This window comes from Lonchura striata, chromosome 7 (assembly GCF_050655825.1).
Source record: "Lonchura striata isolate lonStrDom1 chromosome 7, ASM5065582v1, whole genome shotgun sequence".
Taxonomy (NCBI): Eukaryota; Metazoa; Chordata; class Aves; order Passeriformes; family Estrildidae; genus Lonchura; species Lonchura striata.
Genome location: NC_140709.1, coordinates 38,868,279 through 38,883,287, shown reverse-complemented (window position 1 = coordinate 38,883,287; position 15,009 = coordinate 38,868,279).

The window sequence follows — 15,009 nt, the reverse complement described above, 5'->3', positions numbered from 1 at the left end:
TTGAAGCTTTTGCAGGTGCCCACAGGTCAAGGCCAAGAGTGTTCCCTCAGGATACAGCATTCCTGAGGAGCTTCCCCCGAGCTGCCTGATGCCACCCACTCCTTGTGGCACCAGTTGCTTTCCCGTGGAATGTTCTACCTTCCCCAGGAGCACAGAGGGAGCTGGAGAAAGAGCTTGCCAGGCTGCTCTCCATCCTTTCCCAGCAGCCCTGGGTGAGCGGAGTAGTCCCAGCTGAGCGTAGATGTGTCAATGGAAGAGCCGTGCCAATGGAAGGCTCGGTGGGCAGGATGATCCAGGATCCATAGGCCTGGCAGCCTGAGCTTGCTGCCGGGGAAGGCCTTGGAGCAGATCCTCCTGAGTGCCATCCCACGGCACGTGCAGGGAGCCAGGGTATCTGCTGGAGGGAGGGAAAGCTCAGTGGAGGGATGGGGACAGCTGGGGGTCCTGGCGGGCTGTTGAGGGCCTTGGTGCGGTGTTTGCCGGGTGTTGGTGCTGGAGATGGATTGGGGAAGGAGTTGTCTGGGAGGTGAGAGGTCTTTGCTGGAATTTGAGTCCATTTGAAGGCAGCATCTGTAGTTTGGCACAGCCTTGGTTATGGGGTGCAGAAAGAATAGCTGTGACTGTGTTCACGGTCCTGATTGTGCTGCAGGGAACAAGAGGGGGGAGCTGTACTTTATTGGCCACTTAGATCTCTATACCGGGGCAGGGTTAACCATTTTGCCATCTGCTCATTGTTGCCCGCAGTTGCTCCAGGTGCTCCTGCCAACAGCCCCTGCAGGCAGGAGCACAGCCCCCAGTGCACATGGCTGTGGCCCCCTCTGGCACAAAGCCCCCCAAGGGGCACAGGTCTCTGGGGCAGGAGACGGGCACCAGCCCTGCCAGGGCTCGGGGGCTGGCAGGTCTGCTTGGGCGGGGACTCTGCCACAGCTGCTGGTGTCAGCGTTCCCCGGGCCCCAGGGCTCAGAGCAGCATTCCTGCCCTGGCCCACAGTTCCTTGTGCGGGCCACATCCACGGCTTTAGGATGGCCACGGGGCCGGGACGCGCCCCGAGGAGGCCGTGGCAGCTTCCATGGAAGGTCCCCTGAGGAAAATACCACGCTCCAGCACGGTGTGGATGGATGGAGGCAGAGATCTCGGAAGTCTGCTCTTGGGGAAAGAGGTTTATTGGGGGTGCAGGAGGGTCCTGCCTCGTGCTCCCAGGCGCAGCACGTGGCGACGCCTGAGAGGGTTGGGGAGGGGACAGACAAAAGGAGGGTTTAGGAGAGGGGAAGCTCCAAGGGAGGGAAAGAGGTTCCAGGAGAGGAGGAATTTCCAAGAGGCCGCGTGGTCCCTCGAAGCCCCCTTATCAGGAGAGCTTCAAGGTGGGTTGGGATGAGGCATATCCAATGGGGTTACATGCACTAATGTTTTAGGGGAAGGTCCAGAGGTGAGGGATGAACCATACATCTTTTGGGGAGTGGGATGGAACAGTCCATTTTACCCCAGGACTCATCTAAAGGCAGGGCTGTCATCCGGCTAGCTGGGAGAACTGTTCTCATCGTAGCTGTACTATTTAGGAACCATCATATTTATCTATCATCTGCAACAGTCCCCTGCCCTTCCCAGCGCGGCTGCGTCGGCAGCCCTGGGGGCTCCTTCTGCTGCCCTGCACCCGCAGAGCAGGGCAGCGTTTGCTGATGGTCTGAGCCCTTCCTAAAGATCCTGTTGGGCTGTCTCAGACACTTGGGGCCAGGGATTCCTGCCAACCTGGGCCACTTTGGCTGGGCAGGGCGTGGCCCCAGGGCAGGTGGCAGTGTGTGCAAGGGGCCCCCTTTGTGACATGGTGCAGCATGGTCACTATGGCATAGAACGGGACAGATGGCCTTTGTGACACGTGCTGACATAGGAGCTGGCAGTGACCAGAGCACGCCACTCTGCTCGGAGCAGGCGACCGGAGAGGACGGGACAGAGCGGTGCCGTGAGGAGCCCCCGCACAGCGTGCTCATTCCTGCCTGACCCGGAGCTTTTCTGAGGCTTTACTCCTACAGGTGACCTCGTGGCAAGACCACAGGACTTGGCAGCCCGTGGCCTTCCCGAGGCTTTTCTTTTGCAGGTGCCCTTGAGGACTTGTTGACTTGGAGCTTTCCCGAGCCATCTCTCTTGCAGGTGCCCTCGATAGCAAACTCTGGCATGGCGAGCAGATTTCTCGGCTTGTTCAGAGTGTTCAGGGGGAAAAAAAAGAAAAGCCCTGAAGCTGCGCCAGCACAACAGCATGAAAACCCAGAGCAGTTCCAGCCACTGGAGGACGGTGAGTGGCAGAGCTGGGCCACAGGGAGGATGCCTGCAGCCAGCTTGGCCCTGCCCATCCCATCCCATCCCATCCCATCCCATCCCATCCCATCCCATCCCATCCCATCCCATCCCATCCCCTGGGGACGTGCCCATGGACAGGAGGGAAGAGGGCCTGGGCAGACACCCCGCAGTGTCTGTGCTCCATCCCCTGGGGCATCCTGGGGCTGTCCCTGCCTGGGGTGTGCAGGGCTGGGCTGTGTTCTCCGGCCTGTCCCGCAGCCCCTCAGCTCTGGCTGCGCTCGCTCTTTGCCAGATGCAGCCCTGGACCGCACAGAAGAGAAGGAACCTGCCCGTGGCCGCTTCCGCAAAACCCTGAAGGTGCCTGCAGCCATCCCCACCTGGGCTGGGCCTGCTGTCACTGCTCAGCCCAGCACCATGCCTGGAGCACTCCATGGAACATCCCTGGCTTCCATTTCCTTTGTTCTCCTGCAGGCGTTCTGGAAGTTCCCGCGCATTCGACGTAGGAAGACCGGCAACGCAGCAGCTGAGGGCCCGGCCGAGCCTGACTCGGGGCTGACCGAGCTCCAGGCTGAGCCTGATGTCAGCCCACATTCGCCTGAGTGCTCAGAGAACTCTGACACCTCAGTGACTGAAACCTGGACAAAGGCTCTTGTCCCATCAATGACTGAGGATGTGGCCATCACAAACACTGACAGTGAAGAGACTCAGGGCATCACAAATACTGCCACCAGCCCAGATCCAGCGGAGCCCTCAGAAGACTCTGAGGCTGCAAGGAATGACCAGAGGGCAAAGGCTGACATGGCACTGACTGAGGATGTGGACATGACAAACGCCAAAACCAGACGCACTCAGGGCATCGCAAATGCTGACACCATGCCCTCTCGCACTCTGAGTCAGGAACTCATATTCGACTATTTCAAGGAGCCTTGTGTTTCTTCTCAGCCACAGCAGGTAAGCAGCCTGGGGCCAGGCCTGGCGGCCTCCCAGGATCGTGTGTCCCCTCAAGCCATGGTCTCTGGGCCGCCTCAGCCTTTGAGGCCAGCACAGTGTGGAAGAAGGGAAGCACTTCTTTGAAATACTTGGGGAAGTTGTTCCCTTGGACAACGCTCCATCTCTCCTCCATGCTTCCTCCAGGTGCCAGCCAAGGTGAAGAACATCCACCAGAGTCTCATGTCCCAAGTGACTGTGGATGCCTGGCTGCAGATTGACATTGTGAGGCTGGCAGAAGAACACCCTGCTGACGTGGTGCTGACCCTCCTGCGCTGTGCCCCAACGTGTGACAGGTACGGGGCCCACGAGCCTTGAGAGCTCAGGGCTCAGCAGCCCTTAGGGCCCACGGCCCTGCACAGCCTGTCCAATGGGCTCTGCCAGACAGGCAGAGAGGCCCAGGAGCCTCGGGCCCCTCTGTTTGCTGAGCCTGCTGCCAGTACTCCCCCCATGCCCTTCAAGGCTCTGTCACCTGGGCTCTGTCACGGGTGCACAGGGCATGGTGCTGTGACTGAGATGTCCCTGACACAGAGCTCTGATCCCACAGAGCCGCTGCAATGATGTGGAGAACCATAGGCTCGTCGAGTGCCACAGTGGAAAAGGTGCTGCCAACGCTGCTCTGTGTGATGCAGAACTGGCCTCTGCACAGCATGTGCACCTCTGATGGGGACAACGAGGATGTCTTTGCCCTGGCTGTGAGTTTCTGGAACTGGCCTTTGCTCACCCCCAGGTTGCCAGCAGCTCTCCATCCTCTCCATGCCTCAGTTGCTGGGCTGAAACCTGGGCTAGGGGCAGGCTCAGGGGGCACCAGGCCCGCTGCTCCCCCTGTGTCAGCTCTTGGGCCTTGCCCCATGGACACCTCGGCACTGAGCGCTGCCTTGGGCTGCTTCTTTTGCAGGCAACTCTGGGGCTCTGGGTGATTCTCCAGGTGCCCGAGTGCCACGAGGCAATGAACCTTTATTCCTCCCGCCTCTTTGTGGCTCTGCTCTTCCATGTTGTCATCACCACACAGCAGATACCACCAGAAGAAGTTGCTACATTCTGGAGAGCATGCTGGGAGGAACACCGCCTTCCCAGCAAGCCCAACAGGTCCCAGTCCCCCTGTCCTTTCCGTGCCCTTGTGGCCAGCGCCAGCGCTCCCAGTGTGACCTGGCCTTTGCTCTGCACACAGGTTTGCAGTGCGGGCCATGAAGGCTCTGCTCTGCCGACTGCAGTGGGACCATGTGCTGGTGGCTATGGAGCGCAAGCGTGGCTGGGACACGCTGCTGTGTGCTGACACCCAGCACTATGCCGTGGGTCTGCTGGCCAGGTGAGACCCCCTGCTCCCCACGGTCCCCAATATTTCTGCCCTGTGCCCAGGTGCCCCTCACAGTCCCTGCGGTCATGGGCCAGAGGGCCTTTTCACCGAGGGACGGCCAAGGGAACTGGAAAAGCCTTGGAGAGGAGGGTGCCCAGAAGGGGCCGCCTCACAAAGCGCCCACATCCTCTCCAGGGATGCTGGGGAAAGACCAGACCTCTGTGAGTCACTCCTGGGAGAGGTTTGGCCTTCCCACCTCACGGCCTTTTTCCCCCCTGCCAGGGAGTTGTGCCATGTCTTGATCCCCTACTGTTCCCGCATTGCATTCCGCCTGCTCCGGCCACAGAGCAGGGAAGAGCCGTGCTGGGATCTGCCCTTCCTGGCATTCCTGGTGGAGGTGAGCCTGTTGGCCAGCGCTGCCTGGCTCTGCTGCCTCCCAGCTCTCTGCCCTCTCGCAGCCGCAGCTGCCTGGGACGGTGCCCACGCCCTGTGCTGCTGCCTGGGCCCCGCCCTGTGCGGTTCTGGGCTCCTGCCGGCCGGGTCCCCTGTCACTGCCCTGTGCCTTTCAGGTCCTCGGGTGCCTGGACTTGAGTGAATGTGGTGACAGCCTTCTGGAGATGATGTCAAGGTACCTGCGGAGCGAGTGCAGGGAGCGGCGTCGCCTGGCACTCCGAGGCCTCGTGGTGCTCACCAAGGATCCCTCAATGGTGAGAAGGAGGGAGCGGCTGAAGCTGCGCTGGGCAAAGCAGCCCCTTGGGCTGGCAGGGCTTCAGGAGCTGAGGCAGCCGCTCCCAGATCTCCTGCCTCACCTGCCCCAGTGCTTTGGGACAGGCCTTTGTCCTGTGGGCCCTACAGCAGCAGGGTGGGCTTGCAGTGCCAGGGCGGTGTTAGCAGTGCAGCTGGCCACGGCTTCCCAGCACAGCCTTGTGTTCCGCACAGGCCAGAAGAATGCACCCTCTGTCTCCAAGGCTTCTGGAGCTGCTGGGGGATTTAGATGCAGAGGTGGTCAGCATGAGCCTCTGTGTGTTCACAAATGTCCTCCAGCACAAAGGCATCCTGGTATCCAGCACCACTGCTCCGAAGCTCGCTGAGGCACTCCTCCTGCTCTTTGACCATGTAAGGCTCTGTGTCCACAGCCATGGGCACAGACTGCCCGCATACCCTTTTCCCTTATGGATTTTCAGACTTTTTCTCTGGTGAGCCTGGAATAATTGGCCTTAATGGTCTTATCCTCTTCTTTTCTAAAGGACAACAGCAATGTGCACTTGCTCTCTATTCAACTCTTTGACAAGATGATGAACTTGGTAGTGGATGAGGGAAAAAAGCCCATGAAGAAGATTTTGTGTCAGAGCTTGCTCCCACTTTTCTTGTATTGCCATGAGGAGAACCGGCGTGTGGCGAAGGTGAGGTTTTGTGTGATGCTGCTGGATCCCTGGGAGGGAGCCTGGGCTACCTGTTGCCCTGGCGCCTGGAGGGCTGCAGCCTCCTCCAGGCCCTGGCACAGGGACACGGGTCCTGTGCCCTGGGCTGTGGAGCCATCTCTGGGTCCCTGCTGCTCTCCAGGCCTCTCGGGAAACGCTGCTTGGTGTGACTGAGTTTCTGAAGAAGAGGAATCTCGAGAAGCTGCTGAAGAAGGAGCAGCTGTCACAGTTTGCCGAGTGCCTGGTAAGGAGGGCCGGGAGGCCGCAGCCTCAGCCTGGAGAAGCCCCCTGAGCGCGGTGCTCGGTGTGCGGGCTGGCAGCTGTGCCCCTGCCCGCTGCTGCAGCCCGAGGCCGCGCGGGCTCTGCTCCAGGCTCCTGCGGGCCCAGCCGGGTGCCGATGGAGCCGCGGACCGGCAGGGCTGCGAGGCGGCACCGCGGCTCCCCGGGCAGCAGCCGGCCCTCTGCCCCCTTCAGAGCCCGGCGCCTGCGGCTGCTGGCCGGGCCTCAGGGCTGTGCGGGCAGGGGAGGCCGAGGCTGGCGCGGGGAGCACCCGGCCCAGGGGCTGAGCCCGCGCCAACCCTTCTCTGCTGCCGCTCTCTCCAGCTGGCAGAGGACAGCAGCAGCGCGGCCGAGCTCCTGCGCCGGGCCCTGCCCTACCTGGAGAGTCCACAGGAGCCCCTGCGAGAGGCGGCCCTCAGGTTCCTGGGTGAGCCGCGAGCCCGGGCTCCCTCCCCGCCCCGCCGCAGCTCGGCCCCAGCCCCGCCTGCTGCCCCGGCAGCGCCACCCGGGCCCGGCGCCTCTGGCAGCCGCGCCCTGGGTTCGGCAGCGAGCGGCCAGGGCCCGGGCTGAGCCCTGCCGGGCCAGGAGGCCGTGTGGGCACAGGGCTGGCAGCGCCGCTGGCAGGAGCTGTGCCGCTGGGCCTGACAGGCTCTGTGTTCCCAGGGACGGCCGGGCGCTACCTGAAGGGACAGCCAGCCGAGCTTCATGTGCTCACTCAGGGTGAGTCAGGTCAGCGGGCTGTCAGCGGGGGCTGGCCGGGAGAGATGCAGTGATGGCCAGGGAGCTGCAATGCCCGTCCCGGCTGCAGCCAGCTTCGCTCCTTGTGTGGACGAGGCCTGGTGTGGGCAGGGCTCAGAGAGATTTCAGGGACGCCAGTCGGGGGATTCGTGACCAGCGCCTTGCGGCTGATCCCCTTGGGTCCTCATCTCTGATAGGCATGGCGAGAGCTGGGAGAGATGGCCTCAGCAGAAGAATCGCCAGGTGGCCCTCTGGGCTCTGACTGTGCCACTTTATCTGTCTTCCAGCCCTTGAAGCCATAGGCGAAGATGACAGCCCATCCTCCACTAACCTGGAAATTCAGGAAATTTTTGCACAAAGATGTGCAGAACTAAGGTCATCTGCTGGATTCACAGAACCAGGGTCCCAAGCAGAGTACCAGGAGACAGTGAAGAGAGCACCAGGACTCAATGTCACTGGACGTCCAGGCACACCTGATGCTGGCCACTGCTGCGCCTGCTGCAAGCTCCCATAGCTGCTGCTTTCCCCCTCCCTGTTGACAGCTCCTTCCCTCCAGCCCTCAGACCCTGCCCAATCCCTTTCTTTTGCCCCCATCTCATCCCTTCCCTTTCCCTTCCATCAATAAAGTTTGGTTTCTCCCCTTTACCCGCATCTCTGTGGAGCTGAAGCGGCGCAAATCCCAGGCCCTGGGACACGCAGGCCCCTGCTGCTGTTCTCTTCCACGCCCTGTTCTGTGCACACACACACAGAGGAACGAGGGCAGATCAGGCTGGAAAGGTGCCTGTGCTGAAGGTGCAGTTCCACAACTCTGTGGAGTTGCAGATCCTGCTGAGCAGCCTGGAGCCCCTGGAATTTGGAAGAGCCAACCTGAGTATGCTCTGAAGCCAGCTGTGAGGGATTCCATGGCAAGCTTCCATGGAGGACAAAGGAGATTGGAATGCTGGAAGTTTTCAGGAATAGCTTCCTGAAAGCTCAGCAGTGCTCCATGCCGGCACAGGATCAGGGAGAGGGCAGAACCAGCAACCGTCTGGGCTTAGCAGGGAGCTTTGGGTGTGCCTGAGGGCAAATGAAGCAGCAGAGCAGTGCCCGAGACTGGGATGCGCGACCCTGGCAGTGCCCGGAGCGCTGTCAGGCAGTGCCGGGATCCCGGCTGTGGTTCTGGTCCCCACAAGTGAGGAATGGCCGCCCCAGGCTCGGAGCCAGTCAGAAAGCCAACCAAGTGAGAGCAGAGGGAGGGCACCCTTGCAGTCTCTCTTGGGCATGGCCGCAAAACAGCCCCTGCTGCTTCTTCCTCCGCCTGTGTTTGGGGCGTGCTGGTGGCAGAGGCAGCCAGGCTGTGCTCTGCCTTCCACAGCCTGTTGGGAGCGGGCATGAAAAGCGCTGCGTGCACAGCGGAGAGGCCTGGAAGGTGCTGGCAAGAGCGTCCTGAGGGAGCAAGGCTCTGGGCTCTGGCTGGGAACAGCCTGGTCTTGGTGCCGGGAGCGCAGGCAGGAGTTGAGGCAGGTGAAGAGGCAGTGAGCAGCTTGTGTTTGTAGAGGGCCTGGGGCTGCACGTCTGAGCCTCCACGTGGAAAGGCACTTGGGGAAATACCAGCTAGAGCTGGAGTGCCTGTGCTGAAAGGACATGAAGTCCTTCAGCCTTGCCAGCGTTTCTTGAGGGTGCGTTGGTGTTGAGCAGAAAAGCTGCACATTTGGGGTAATGCATTTGGAGGACAAGGGCTTGCTTCTCAAGGAAAGTGCTTCCCATGGAGCTCCCAGTGAGGCAGGTGCAAGTGTCCCCCTTTGGCTCTCTGTGCTCCTTTCGGTCCTTGAGGCCCGTTGGACTTGGCAGAGGGGCAGGGGAAGGGAGAAGCCTGTGAAGAGCAGGTTTCGCATCCACCTGAACCTGCAGAGACCAACCCAAGCACCTGCAGCAGCATGTGTCATCCCCCTTTGGACAGAGGGGTAAGCAGAACCATCTCTGTCCATCTGTGAGCCACAAAGCTCTCTGTGGGAGCTGTGAATTAAAAGGCCTTTACACGCTCACTTTTCACATCTTCCCTGCCTGCTGTGTTGCATCTCTTGGCAAGATGCATTTGCCTCCTGCTTGCTGGGAGCTGCTGTGGCCCAGGGCCAGCACAGAGCTGGGCTGGGTGGGCCAGGCAGTGTGGTGGAGAGTCTTGGCTGATCTTGGTGTGTGCCTGGCCTCAGAAAAGGCTTGGAAGGTTTGCCTGCCAAGGTGTCCTGCTCCTTGGCTCTCCCTGTGCATCTTGGAGAGCACAAGTTGGCAGTTCTGGCAGCTGGGCATCAGCAGGCCTTCCTAGGGGGGCGTGTGGTGGAGCGAGCCCAGCTGAGATACCCCGAGAGGAGCCCAGGTCTCCTTGCTCCTCTCTGCTGGCCCGTGAGCGTCTGTCTGCTCTCGGGATGGCCCTGGCTGTGTCAAGGCTGCTGCGTGGACACGAGACAGCCGGTCCTGTCCCGCTGGGTCCCAGCAGTGCCTGGCAGCCGTCCTGCATCCACGTCAGGATGCTGGCCAAGAGAGGCCCTGGAAGCTGAGGCAGCTGATTTGAAGCTTTTGCAGGTGCCCACAGGTCAAGGCCAAGAGTGTTCCCTCAGGATACAGCATTCCTGAGGAGCTTCCCCTGAGCTGCCTGATGCCACCCACTCCTTGTGGCACCAGTTGCTTTCCTGTGGAATGTTCTCCATGAGGAGAACCGGCGTGTGGCGAAGGTGAGGTTTTGTGTGATGCTGCTGGATCCCTGGGAGGGAGCCTAGGCTGCCTCTTGCCCTGGCGCCTGGAGGGCTGCAGCCTCCTCCAGGCCCTGGCACAGGGACACGGGTCCTGTGCCCTGGGCTGTGGAGCCATCTCTGGGTCCCTGCTGCTCTCCAGGCCTCTCAGGAAACGCTGCTTGGTGTGACTGAGTTTCTGAAGAAGAGGAATCTCGAGAAGCTGCTGAAGAAGGAGCAGCTGTCACAGTTTGCCGAGTGCCTGGTAAGGAGGGCCGGGAGGCCGCAGCCTCAGCCTGGAGAAGCCCCCTGAGCGCGGTGCTCGGTGTGCGGGCTGGCAGCTGTGCCCCTGCCCGCTGCTGCAGCCCGAGGCCGCGCGGGCTCTGCTCCAGGCTCCTGCGGGCCCAGCCGGGTGCCGATGGAGCCGCGCCTGGCGGGCCTGCGGGGCGGCACCGCGGCTCCCCGGGCAGCAGCCGGCCCTCTGCCCCCTCCAGAGCCCGGCGCCTGCGGCTGCTGGCCGGGCCTCAGGGCTGTGCGGGCAGGGGAGGCCGGGGCTGGCGCGGGGAGCGCCCGGCCCCGGGGCTGAGCCCGCGCCAACCCTTCTCTGCTGCCGCTCTCTCCAGCTGGCAGAGGACAGCAGCAGCGCGGCCGAGCTCCTGCGCCGGGCCCTGCCCTACCTGGAGAGCCCACAGGAGCCCCTGCGAGAGGCGGCCCTCAGGTTCCTGGGTGAGCCGCGAGCCCGGGCTCCCTCCCCACCCCGCCGCAGCTCGGCCCCAGCCCTGTCTGCTGCCCCGGCAGCGCCACCCGGGCCTGCCGCCTCTGGCAGCCGTGCCCTGGGTTCGGCAGCGAGCGGCCAGGGCCCGGGCTGAGCCCTGCCGGGCCAGGAGGCCGTGTGGGCACAGGGCTGGCAGCGCCGCTGGCAGGAGCTGTGCCGCTGGGCCTGACAGGCTCTGTGTTCCCAGGGACGGCCGGGCGCTACCTGAAGGGACAGCCAGCCGAGCTTCATGTGCTCACTCAGGGTGAGTCAGGGCAGCGGGCTGTCAGCGGGGGCTGGCCGGGAGAGCTGCAGTGACGGCCAGGGAGCTGCAATGCCCGTCCCGGCTGCAGCCAGCTTCGCTCCTGGTGTGGACGAGGCCGGGTGTGGGCAGGGCTCAGAGAGATTTCAGGGACGCCAGTCGGGGGATTCGTGACCAGCGCCTTGCGGCTGATCCCCTTGGGTCCTCATCTCTCTTAGGCATGGCGAGAGCTGGGAGAGATGGCCTCAGCAGAAGAATCGCCGGGTGGCCCTCTGGGCTCTGACTGTGCCACTTTATCTGTCTTCCAGCCCTTGAAGCCATAGGCGAAGATGACAGCCCATCCTCCACTAACCTGGAAATTCAGGAAAATTTTGCACAAAGATGTGCAGAACTAAGGTCATCTGCTGGATTCACAGAACCAGGGTCCCAAGCAGAGTACCAGGAGACAGTGAAGAGAGCACCAGGACTCAATGTCACTGGACGTCCAGGCACACCTGATGCTGGCCACTGCTGCGCCTGCTGCAAGCTCCCATAGCTGCTGCCTTCCCCCTCCCTGTTGACAGCTCCTTCCCTCCAGCCCTCAGACCCTGCCCAATCCCTTTCTTTTGCCCCCATCTCATCCCTTCCCTTTCCCTTCCATCAATAAAGTTTGGTTTCTCCCCTTTACCCGCATCTCTGTGGAGCTGAAGCGGCGCAAATCCCAGGCCCTGGGACACGCAGGCCCCTGCTGCTGTTCTCTTCCACGCCCTGTTCTGTGCACACACACACAGAGGAACGAGGGCAGATCAGGCTGGAAAGGTGCCTGTGCTGAAGGTGCAGTTCCACAACTCTGTGGAGTTGCAGATCCTGCTGAGCAGCCTGGAGCCCCTGGAATTTGGAAGAGCCAACCTGAGTATGCTCTGAAGCCAGCTGTGAGGGATTCCATGGCAAGCTTCCATGGAGGACAAAGGAGATTGGAATGCTGGAAGTTTTCAGGAATAGCTTCCTGAAAGCTCAGCAGTGCTCCATGCCGGCACAGGATCAGGGAGAGGGCAGAACCAGCAACCGTCTGGGCTTAGCAGGGAGCTTTGGGTGTGCCTGAGGGCAAAAGAAGCAGCAGAGCGGTGCCCGAGACTGGGATGCGCGACCCTGGCAGTGCCCGGAGCGCTGTCAGGCAGTGCCGGGATCCCGGCTGTGGTTCTGGTCCCCACAAGTGAGGAATGGCCGCCCCAGGCTCGGAGCCAGTCAGAAAGCCAACCAAGTGAGAGCAGAGGGAGGGCACCCTTGCAGTCTCTCTTGGGCATGGCCGCAAAACAGCCCCTGCTGCTTCTTCCTCCGCCTGTGTTTGGGCCGTGCTGGTGGCAGAGGCAGCCAGGCTGTGCTCTGCCTTCCACAGCCTGTTGGGAGCGGGCATGAAAAGCGCTGCGTGCACAGCGGAGAGGCCTGGAAGGTGCTGGCAAGAGCGTCCTGAGGGAGCAAGGCTCTGGGCTCTGCCTGGGAATAGCCTGGTCTTGGTGCCGGGAGCGCAGGCAGGAGTTGAGGCAGGTGAAGAGGCAGTGAGCAGCTTGTGTTTGTAGAGAGCCTGGGGCTGCACGTCTGAGCCTCCACGTGGAAAGGCACTTGGGGGAATACCAGCTAGAGCTGGAGTGCCTGTGCTGAAAGGACATGAAGACCTTCAGCCTTGCCAGCGTTTCTTGAGGGTGCGTTGGTGTTGAGCAGAAAAGCTGCACATTTGGGGTAATGCATTTGGAGGACAAGGGCTTGCTTCTGAAGGAAAGTGCTTCCCAGGGAGCTCCCAGTGAGGCAGGTGCAAGTGTCCCCCTTTGGCTCTCTGTGCTCCTTTCGGTCCTTGAGGCCCGTTGGACTTGGCAGAGGGGCAGGGGAAGGGAGAAGCCTGTGAAGAGCAGGTTTGGCATCCACCTGAACCTGCAGAGACCAACCCAAGCACCTGCAGCAGCATGTGTCATCCCCCTTTGGACAGAGGGGTGAGCAGAACCATCTCTGTCCATCTGTGAGCCCCAAAGCTCTCTGTGGGAGCTGTGAATTAAAAGGCCTTTACACGCTCACTTTTCACATCTTCCCTGTCTGCTGTGTTGCATCTCTTGGCAAGATGCATTTGCCTCCTGCTTGCTGGGAGCTGCTGTGGCCCAGGGCCAGCACAGAGCTGGGCTGGGTGGGCCAGGCAGTGTGGTGGAGAGTCTTGGCTGATCTTGGTGTGTGCCTGGCCTCAGAAAAGGCTTGGAAGGTTTGCCTGCCAAGGTGTCCTGCTCCTTGGCTCTCCCTGTGCATCTTGGAGAGCACAAGGTAGGCATTTCTGGCAGCTGGGCATCAGCAGGCCTTCCAAGGGGGGCGTGTGGTGGAGCGAGCCCAGCTGAGATACCCCGAGAGGAGCCCAGGGCTCCTTGCTCCTCTCTGCTGGCCCGTGAGCGTCTGTCTGCTCTCGGGATGGCCCTGGCTGTGTCAGGGCTGCTGCGTGGACACGAGACAGCCGGTCCTGTCCCGCTGGGTCCCAGCAGTGCCTGGCAGCCGTCCTGCATCCACGTCAGGATGCTGGCCAAGAGAGGCCCTGGAAGCAGAGGCAGCTGATTTGAAGCTTTTGCAGGTGCCCACAGGTCAAAGCCAAAAGTGTTCCCTCAGGATACAGCATTCCTGAGGGGCTTCCCCCGAGCTGCCTGATGCCACCCACTCCTTGTGGCACCAGTTGCTTTCCTGTGGAATGTTCTACCTTCCCCAAGAGCACAGAGGGAGCTGGAGAAAGAGCTTGTCAGGCTGCTCTCCATCCTTTCCCAGCAGCCCTGAGTGAGCGGAGTAGTCCCAGCTGAGCGCAGATGTGTCAGTGGAAGAGCCGTGCCAATGGAAGGCTCGGTGGGCAGGATGATCCAGGATCCATAGGCCTGGCAGCCTGAGCTTGCTGCCGGGGAAGGCCTTGGAGCAGATCCTCCTGAGTGCCATCCCACGGCACGTGCAGGGAGCCAGGGTATCTGCTGGAGGGAGGGAAAGCTCAGTGGAGGGATGGGGTCAGCTTGGAGTCCTGGCAGGCTGTTGTCGGCCTTGGTGCGGTTTTTGCCGGGTGTTGGTGTTGGAGATGGGTTGGGGAAGGAGTTGTCTGGGAGGTGAGAGGTCTTTGCTGGAATTTGAGTCCATTTGAAGGCAGCATCTGTAGTTTGGCACAGCCTTGGTTATGGGGTGCAGAAAGAATAGCTGTGACTGTGTTCACGGTCCTGATTGTGCTGCAGGGAACAAGAGGAGGGAGCTGTACTTTATTGGCCACTTAGATCTCTATACCGGGGCAGGGTTAACCATTTTGCCATCTGCTCATTGTTGCCCGCAGTTGCTCCAGGTGCTCCTGCCAACAGCCCCTGCAGGCAGGAGCACAGCCCCAAGTGCATGTGGCTGTCCCCCCCTCTGGCACAAAGCCCCCCAAGGGGCACAGGTCTCTGGGGCAGGAGACGGGCACCAGCCCTGCCAGGGCTCGGGGGCTGGCAGGTCTGCTTGGGCGGGGACTCTGCCACAGCTGCTGGTGTCAGCGTTCCCCGGGCCCCAGGGCTCAGAGCAGCATTCCTGCCCTGGCCCACAGTTCCTTGTGCGGGCCACACCCACGGCTTTAGGATGGCCACGGGGCCGGGACGCGCCCCGAGGAGGCCGTGGCAGCTTCCATGGAAGGTCCCCTGAGGAAAATACCACGCTCCAGCACGGTGTGGATGGATGGAGGCAGAGATCTCTGATGTTTGCTCTTGGGAAAGAGGTTTATTGGGGGTGCAGGAGGGTCCTGCCTCGTGCTCCCAGGCGCAGCACGTGGCGACGCCTGAGAGGGTTGGGGAGGGGACAGACAAAAGGAGGGTTTAGGAGAGGGGAAGCTCCAAGGGAGGGAAAGAGGTTCCAGGAGGGGAGGAATTTCCAAGAGGCCGCGTGGTCCCTCGAAGCCCCCTTATAAGGAGAGCTTCAAGGTGGGTTGGGATGAGGCATATCCAATGGGGTTACATGCACTAATGTTTTAGGGGAAGGTCCAGAGGTGAGGGATGAACCATACATCTTTTGGGGAGTGGGATGGAACAGTCCATTTTACCCCAGGACTCATCTAAAGGCAGGGCTGTCATCCGGCTAGCTGGGAGAACTGTTCTCATCGTAGCTGTACTATTTAGGAACCATCATATTTATCTATCATCTGCAACAGTCCCCTGCCCTTCCCAGCGCGGCTGCGTCGGCAGCCCTGGGGGCTCCTTCTGCTGCCCTGCACCCGCAGAGCAGGGCAGCGTTTGCTGATGGTCTGAGCCCTTCCTAAAGATCCTGTTGGG